Below are 8,966 nucleotides of genomic sequence, written 5' to 3'. Positions count from 1 at the left end.
ATTGCTTACATAAACGTTGTGTTACAAGTCGACGTTGTTCATATGAGTCCGTCATCATGAACAATGCTATGATTTGTGCTGTTTGTGCTGGAACTAAGCTGCACACAGGTGATATTAATCCGAAAAAAATAACACACTGCTTCCATTACCTTCACATGGAGATTCACACGAAGACAACCAGCTGCACCACCAAGTTTAGGAGACAGACAGTAAAACTTTAAAAAAGGAAACAGTGAGAGTAGGAGGAGTTTGTGGGAAAGCGGGGGCTGGGGAACATTAGTAACTGATTAGTTTATAATCAAGTTCTGTGTTTGGGAGTGGAAATGTTTCTAAGCATCTGTAAATGTTTGTTGGGGGGTTTATAGAAGCCGAATCATTTTGTGTGACAGTTAAAGTCAAACATACTCGTAGTAGAGAGAGACTGTCTCTGCTGATCAAACAGGTCTCACTGTAATGTCTCTTTAGTCAGACTCACAGCAGCGTCTCTTCTTTCTCCACAAACTAAGAAGAGCAGGAGCACCAGCCCCCATCATGTACACTTTCTACAGAGGCACCATCGAGAGCATCCTGTCGAGCTGCATCACTGTGTGGTTTGGAGCCTGCAATGCGTCCTGTCATAGAACCCTCCAACGCATAGTGAGAGCTGCAGAGAGGATCATTGGTGTCTCTCTCCCCTCCCTCCAGGACATTTACAGCACCCGTCTCACTAAAAAAGCCCTTTGCATAGCGGCTGATCCCACGCACCCAATGCAAAGCTTCTTCAAGCTGCTGCCGTCAGGGAGGAGACTGCGGAGTCTCCAGGCCAGGACCAGCAGACTGAAGGACAGCTTCATCCATCAGGCTGTCAGGAAGCTTAACTCCCTCCCGATTCTGCCCCCTCTCCCCTCTTCTCCTCTATGGTCTCACTGAACTCTGTCACACACACACACACACACACACACACACACACACACACACACACACTCTGACTCACTCACTGGCCTGCACCAGTTACCAGTCACTTTGTGGAGCATTGGACTGCCACTACCTCATAAGACTTTGTTGTTATACTATCTCTTACCGTACATTACTAAATCTCCATTTGCACTATTTGCCTATTTGCACTACTCTGCCTGGTTTACACTCAATGTCATTTACCCTTACCTGAATATTGTATATTGTATATTGCATAGCTTTCTTGTTAATTTGTATTGTATTTATTTAAATTTTTACTTTTTAATTATTTTATTTGCATTTTTTAATCACTCTCTTATATTTAAATGTTCATTTGCTATTTCATCTAGGGTTTGAGAGTAACGAAATTTCTATTCTCTGTATGTCCTGTACATGTGGCAGAATTGACAAATAAAGTTGACTTTGACTTTGACTCTGTCTCTGCTACATTACTGACTGCAAGCTGTCACATTTACATTTAGTAAATACTCCTTATACCACTTATACACTTTTATTTTATTACACTACAGATTTTCTGATGAAGAAATACGGTATATATATAGGCAACCTGATGAAGCAGTATTTCACTTCAAAAAACTAAGAAGGAAGCACTGCAGTGAAGTTACAGCTGAGTTTACCTGCATTCAACTGGTGATGCAGAAAATGTTTTATGTTTGAAATATAAAGTCTGTTTCATACTGCTGGAGTTGCAGCTGATAAAACATTACGACCCTGGAAATTGTGGTAAAAAATATTAATATCTGATTTCTGATCTTTTTTGTGACCAAATCCTACGGACTCTTTATGGTTATCATGGGATGGTCTTACAGGTGGAGGATGCTGATATTTTTCCTTCTCATCTTTTCTGACAGTTTGAATGTTTCCAAGAATGAAATTCAAATTGCGAAATCTCCTGGAGGTGAGTGACTGTTTTCCTATAATTGTTTCTTTGGATTCTAAATCACAGTTTAATGTAGTAAGACATTAGACCAGTATTAAGTAGAGGTAGAGTATAGTTATTTTAACATAAATTCTGACTAATGGAATTGTCCAATTTCAGGCACCAAAACTGAAAGTGGAATACAGAAAACTACTGTGAGAGAAGAGTGTGTGTTTCCACTGGTATTTTTTGGTGTGTTTGTCATCTATCTATTTATAAATAATAACAACTGTATTAATTAATAATTGAATTGTATGCTTTAAGCTCTTCCAGATGATAAAAATAAACCTGTCATGGTTCTGGGTCATTTTGACTCAGCATTTTGAGTTTCTTATGTTTTGGTTTTATTTTGCATTATGGGTTATATTCTGATTCTATTGTTGTACTTTGTTGGTTATTATTATTATTATCCTGTGTTCTGGTTTCTGTTTTTGTATTTTGAGCCCTTCTATTCTGTGTGTAGTCTATGTCTCTGTGCCTGCCCTGGTCCCATGTCTGTGATGTCATAGTGTTTGCTTTAAGTTTTGCCTGTCATGTTTCTTGTTTTACTTTGAAAGTCTGTGTCGATGTGTCTAGTTTTGATTCCCTTGTCTTGTTAAGTCTGATTTCTCTCAGCTGTGTTTCCCTCCTGTCTTATATTCCCTGATTACTCCAGTGTGTATTTAAGCCCTGTTTTCCTTACCTTGTATTGTGTTGTACCCTCTTCATGCTGTGTTTTTTTTCCCTTGTACTCCTGTTAGGTTTGTAGTGTAGGTTTCTTAGTTCCTGTTACCAGTTTAATTTCTAGTTTTGCTTTGAGGTTTTGGTTTGTTTTTGTAAAGTCTATTTTCTCAGCAATACAGCTGCGCTTTAAGTTTAACCTCCCGTCTACGAGTCCTGCATTTGGGTCCAATCCTTCCTGCCACACAGCGAATCATGACAAAACCAAGGAAAGTGGAAATTTTTCAACTGGTTGAATGTATTGCCTTGCATATACTAAAAGCAGAAAACCTGTCCAAATTTGAACTGTGTAAAGTGAATCACTCATAAATATATATTATGTCTGCAGGAGACAGCAAAGAGGTTTGCCCCTGGAACTGGTCTCCATACAGAGATCGCTGTTTCATTCATGTTCATTTATGTACAGATGAAAAGTTCTGGGATGATGGTGAGTGCAGGTCTACTCAGCCATAGCGCAGACAGATGGAAATCACCATAAATGCAGACACCTAAATGCTATTGCATTTAGGTGTGGACGAGTAAAACAGATTTACTCACGCAACGTCAAAGGTGTGCGCTGTTTTTGACGTTGCGCTTTGTGCCATGTTATTGTTTACATGAGATGAATTTCTACAATTGGCAGATACAGACAAAATACTGTTTCTGTTAATCTTACTATCTGCAGTTTTTACACACTTACATATACACATGCAGTTACTATCCCTCCATTTAGTTTTAGGGACATTGGAGAAAAAAAACATGAAGATGAACTTTTGCGACTTAGGCCGTATCATCCTTCGGAGGCCGCATTTGAAGGCCAATTATGTCACAGCCAGGCAACGAAGGCTGTCCCAATTCGAAGGCTGCTCCAAATGCATCTTTCATTTTCCCAAATTTGACTGATGCGTCGGGTATATCCTTCGTGGCCCAAGCTATCCTAGAATTCATAGCACGGTCAAGCCAATTCCAGTTTCCAACAATGTCGGCAGCTACTTAGTTTTAATATTACTCTTTCTGGGTCACAAAATAAATGTTTAAAATATTTTCAGGCGAGAATGTAGCTGTGAAAACTTCAAATATCTGCTTGGTTTATCAAGACATCACATATTTGCAAAAGTCCTCAGACATTTTTGGAGACATCTGTTAGCCACCATCAAGGCTGGACTGGGACAAAAAATCGGCCCGGGCATTTTGACTAGAGACTAGTGATGGGATTTCCGGCTCTTTTTAGAGATCCGGCTCTTTCGGTTCGGCTCACTAAAAAGAGCCGGCTCTTTTGGCTCCGAACCGGCTCTTCAGGTTGTTTTGTTGCTTTAATTTATTTATTATTAACAATAATATAAAATTATGCACAAAAGGAATTACTAACGTAAAAACAAGTGGTTTTATTTATATATGTTTATATATAAATATATGCGGTGGCCCCTAGAGACAAAACACGTACAAACTCCAAAACACATTTCTAGCATGAACTGAACTTCCAAAGCAGAGCTACTAGATCACTTAAATTACACAATTGAAAGCATGTGTGTATTGTTTGTGTATTTATACACAGGCACTCATATATATATTCAAATAATTTAAAAAAAAAGTTCATTTACCTGTTATTACCACACACCAAATCCGGTCGTTGGTACTTGCTGGCTTGTGTAGCCACAAGATAACAAAGGCTCAACACTGCGCCCAGCATCCTGGAGCACTTCTGTTGTCTTTTGTACGTGTTTTGAGTTTTTATGTGCTTCTGAGTTTTTACGTGTTTTTACGTGTTTTGGAGTTTTTACGTGTTTTGGAGTTTGTACATGCTTCAGAGTTCGTACGTGATTTGAAGTTTGTATGTGCTTTGTCTCTAGGGGCCACCGTAAATATACTTTTATTTATTAACTCCACATAAAATGTAATAAATAAATCATATAATACAAAAATCAACTATTCACATTTCAAGTTTTAACTATTTAAATTTTCAGCTTTTTCCTTTCACAAATTTAAAGTGAAAAGAACACCTGCAAACCACAACACAATTAAATATAAATTATAATATGAAAACTAAAAGAACATGCATATTCTCTGTCATATGGACCTGCATGAATAAACTTTCTCAATCCTTTATCATCTGCAACCGAAAATAGTTGTGGATGATTACTATACCTTTCTAATGTTGTTGTCCCTGCCTCTCTTTCTCTCTCTCTGGCTCTGTTCCTGTGCTACTGAGTGTAACTACCGCCCCTCCCCCCTCTGCCCAGCGTAAAGCACAAGGCTCGCGTGCAGAGTGAAGCGGAAAAAAAGTGCGAGAGAGAGGCTGAGAGAAAGGAAAAAAAAAAAAAAAAAACACGTGACGGCTCGCGATAAGGAGCCGGCTCGCGTCGTTCACGTCAAAGAACCGGCTCCAAGAGCCATTTCGTTCGCGAACGACCCATCACTACTAGAGACCGGCCCACCAGGATAAAGATTGAAAATGTGACGTCATTCAGGGGTAAAACCGCAAAGGGTTCTGGGAACTTGTGGCAAGAGGTACTAGCGCACGCAGGCTTTCAATTGAACTCAGTTACACAGCGATAAAAAGAAACCCAAAAAATGGCAAGAAGCTGTTGTATTATTAACTTCAATAGCCGGTCACATGGCAGCCACGGGTAAAGAGATCGTTTTCTTTTTTTATCGGATTACGTCGTTAAAGAGAAATTTTTTAAGCCATGTTTCCGAAGTAAGAGCCGACGGATGGTCTGAATATACCAAATATAACGTCTCAGAACACTCCAGCTCACATGTTAGTCTGCTCCAAGCATTCCCACAAAGGTCAGAGTTTTGTAGTAGTTAATACGTCATTTTTCTTAACATAATTGGTGAAATAGGTTACAAGCAAGTCTGGCACTGAACAGAAATTGTTGCGCTATGCTCCTTTGTTTATTGTGCATAAATAGTGAATTGTCCTGACACAATATTGCGTTTCGCTTCTGTTATTGCCATGGTACATTGACAAAAACATATACTTTTATTCACAGGATAAAACAGTTGTTTTGTATCACTAATTGTCCAGTGCGATTACAACATACAATATTATTGTCACTGCTACATTTCTGTAATGCTACCAGAAATTATTTCCACTACTAATTAATTACCATTGAGCTCAAAGGTCCTATTAATAAACGGTTAACGAATGTGTATTTATGACGACGATTTGTGAGACTGGTAAACTTACCTTTGTTCGTACGATGGTCTTTCGTTCTACACGGTGCATTTCAAGGTCCTGTACCCATCCGTCGGTAAACTGTACCTGGGCTTGTTGCAGTGACCTGAAGTTACTAAACTTCATGAGTGTATGCACTCACTCCAAGAACCGTATAATTATAAATCTGAGCGTGGTGAAAGTTGGGCAGCACGCTAACGTCTTTTGTCCCTCTGTGTGCTCGTAAGGGTCTGACCCTTTCACACCTTTGATTTTTTCCTCGTATCTTTTCTTTGTCTTTTCGTCGCGTCTGTCTTTGTACGGACCGGCATTGTTCTCCTTTTGTTTTGTACATTCCTTTTTTGTGCGGCAAAGAAAAAACAAGAAGGTATTGGAACCGGAGAATGAACGTTTTGCGGTGCTGCAAATGCTTGCATTTGATGCGGTACTTGGATTGTTTTGCCACTAGTTCCCGGCATGCAACGCGCGAAAATCACGTGATTGCTAAAAAAAGGGGGAGGGTGCATCCGGCCTCCTCGGCTGTAATTGGTCCAGCCCAGAGTCGATCATGACCAATTGGCCAATCCAACACCTTTCATTATATATACCCTTCCAATCCATCGGCCCATAAAAAAAAAAATCGCCAGCGGCCCACCGGGCAAAGGCCCGGTATGCCCGATGGCCAGTCCAGCTATGGCCACCATCCTTTGGAGGCTGCCAGGTCGAAGCTGATCAGGAGGTCGAGGCCCACTAGAGCCGGCGAGAACACTGCACTCCCAGAACATCGTGCCTTGACCTCCCGGTCAGCTTCGACCTGGCAGCCTCCAAAGGAAAGGATCTCGCAAAAGTAACTCGGGATCTCGCAAAAGTTCATCTTCATTTTTTTTCTCCAGTGTCCCTTGCGGGGCTCCGTACATTACAGTTGTGAGGCTACACCAACCAAAATACTGTCTTTAGTTATACATTTGACATGCAAAGGGAAAGGGACAAATTATCAACTTGGAGTCAAACTCTTTTACATTTAGGCATTCCCTGAAAATTCATCATATTTTGAACATGTATAAGACAGAGATGGCACGATACCACTGTTTTATGTCCGATACTGATATCACAAATTTGGATATCTGCCGATACCGATATGAATCCGATAGTGTATTTTATAATGAATAAAACTGTTTTTTTTAAATATCTTGCTGCATTTTGTAGAAGTTCATACTCAGGTTTTAAAAAACAAAACACTAAAGCTATTCTGTTAAACCTTTATCCAAAAAATACACTGCACCCAAAATATTCCATAGTTCATCAATACTGATCAATCTAATAAACTTAAAACTACACCATCCTCCCTATTTTGGTATTTTCAAGAGTACTTAACAGAAACATTAAACAGCCTTACTAACAGGGTTGCAAACTCCCAGCAAAAACAACAACAACAACAACAAAACAGGGAACCACCCCCCACCCTCCGCCTCATGATGCTTAATCAATGTAACTGACTTTAATTTCATGCATGTGTAAAACAAATTCACAGAAATCAATTATTTTTCTACAATAATTAAATAGATTCAACATCTTTCTTCAACAGAATTGCAGACTGCACAGATGGTAGCTTCCCAAAGGAAAAAGTACTGTAGCTTACTAGGGTATATATTAGACTTAATAGTTACTATATACGATAATGTACTTCTAGGGCTGGGCGATATAAACGATATATGATAGAAACGATATAAATTTGGCAAACGATAGATAGCACATGTTGATGATGTCATCAAGCTGCGCCTGTTTTGGTCGAAAGCATAGCTGCGGCTACAACCATTATCATCTGCAAATTATGTCGGGTGACAGTCATAGCAAAGAGATGAAGCACTTTTGAAATATGGGGAAAGCGAAAAACTGCACTTCCTCCACTTCCGTAACGTTGATTCATTAATGTTGAATTCTCTTGCAGCTGCTCTGTTCCCATGTTGTTGCAGTATATTAATAACTAACCTCGTATTGTGGATGAATAATCTCAGTTGTTCTCCTGACTGAAGTTTGGCCCGTGTATAGCATCCTGCTATGCGATTGCATTTGTCCCTGACCACCAGAATCCCTCACGTTAACTTTTGAGTGGAAAAAAAGTTGGCGTTCATCCTCCAGCTTCACTGTGCTAATGTTATGCTAACATAGCTGTGTAGCAATCACGTAGCACAACATTATATACCAGGTAGTCCAACTTCAATAACCCTGCAAACGGCACTGCTGTTTAGTTTTCTGTCTTCATTTCATTGTAGCAGAGCTGTACATTTGAATTAGTTTCAAAAATCTCAGTCAGAACATGGTATGTCATGTTTAGGTGGAAACTAGCGAGCTAACTTCCTGTTAACTTCTAACTCCGTTAAATTTAATAAATTCTGTTTTCATGGATGCATGGATGTTAAACTTAATTGTTACACCCGATAAAGCAGCAACGCTGATGATTTTGTTAAAGATGAAAGAATTTAGACCGTTTTTAACTCTCTGTGTTCGTTTGACTTTGGGACCTGAAACGGACGGAGTTTTGGACCCAGATTACTCTGCGAAGCTCCTCACTACGGCAGCTGTAATGCTCTGGCAATCCATCAAGCAGTGCGGCTTACCAAAGTTGTACTAAAACATTTTTTAACAGATTTCTGCACGCCCAAATCGGTTCGAGGTCCTTAAGCACAACCAGAATTCATACATAAGGCACACTCTCGTTTTTTGAGAAAATTAAAGGATTTTAAGTGTGCCTTATAGTGTGGAAAATACATTATACAGAAGAAAATAATATATCGTGATATATATCGTTACCGCACGTGCTTCAAATTATACCGCGATATGGATTTTAGGCCATATCGCCCAGCCCTATGTACTTCTATACATTTTACATCAGATGAAAACTTTGGTTGTAAGATTCAGATAATCATTTATTAAAAGCTAGACATTTTAAATGATAATAAGAAAGAAAATTATTTCTTTATGCCCACCTTTCCCTGTTAATGCCCTATCGGCCCCCCTGGCTAAACTTTGCTAGACCCGCCCCTGCACAGTTACCAGCTGTCAGCTACGTAGAAAAGGTGTAGATGTAGAAAGTAATAATAAATAAATTATAACAACAGCTTATCAAGATTAAACGTGCCATTATTGTTTATCTGCTGGTTTTCTGGTGCAAAGTGGGCAATAAACAAAAAAGAGATGGGACTCACGACAGAAAAGCCGATCAGCTGATCATTG

The sequence above is a fragment of the Diplotaxodon limnothrissa genome, linkage group LG23, assembly GCF_057381915.1.
Source record: "Diplotaxodon limnothrissa isolate DT_005_m linkage group LG23, D_limnothrissa_male_GT1.1, whole genome shotgun sequence".
Lineage (NCBI taxonomy): Eukaryota > Metazoa > Chordata > Actinopteri > Cichliformes > Cichlidae > Diplotaxodon > Diplotaxodon limnothrissa.
This window is presented reverse-complemented; position numbering follows the sequence as displayed.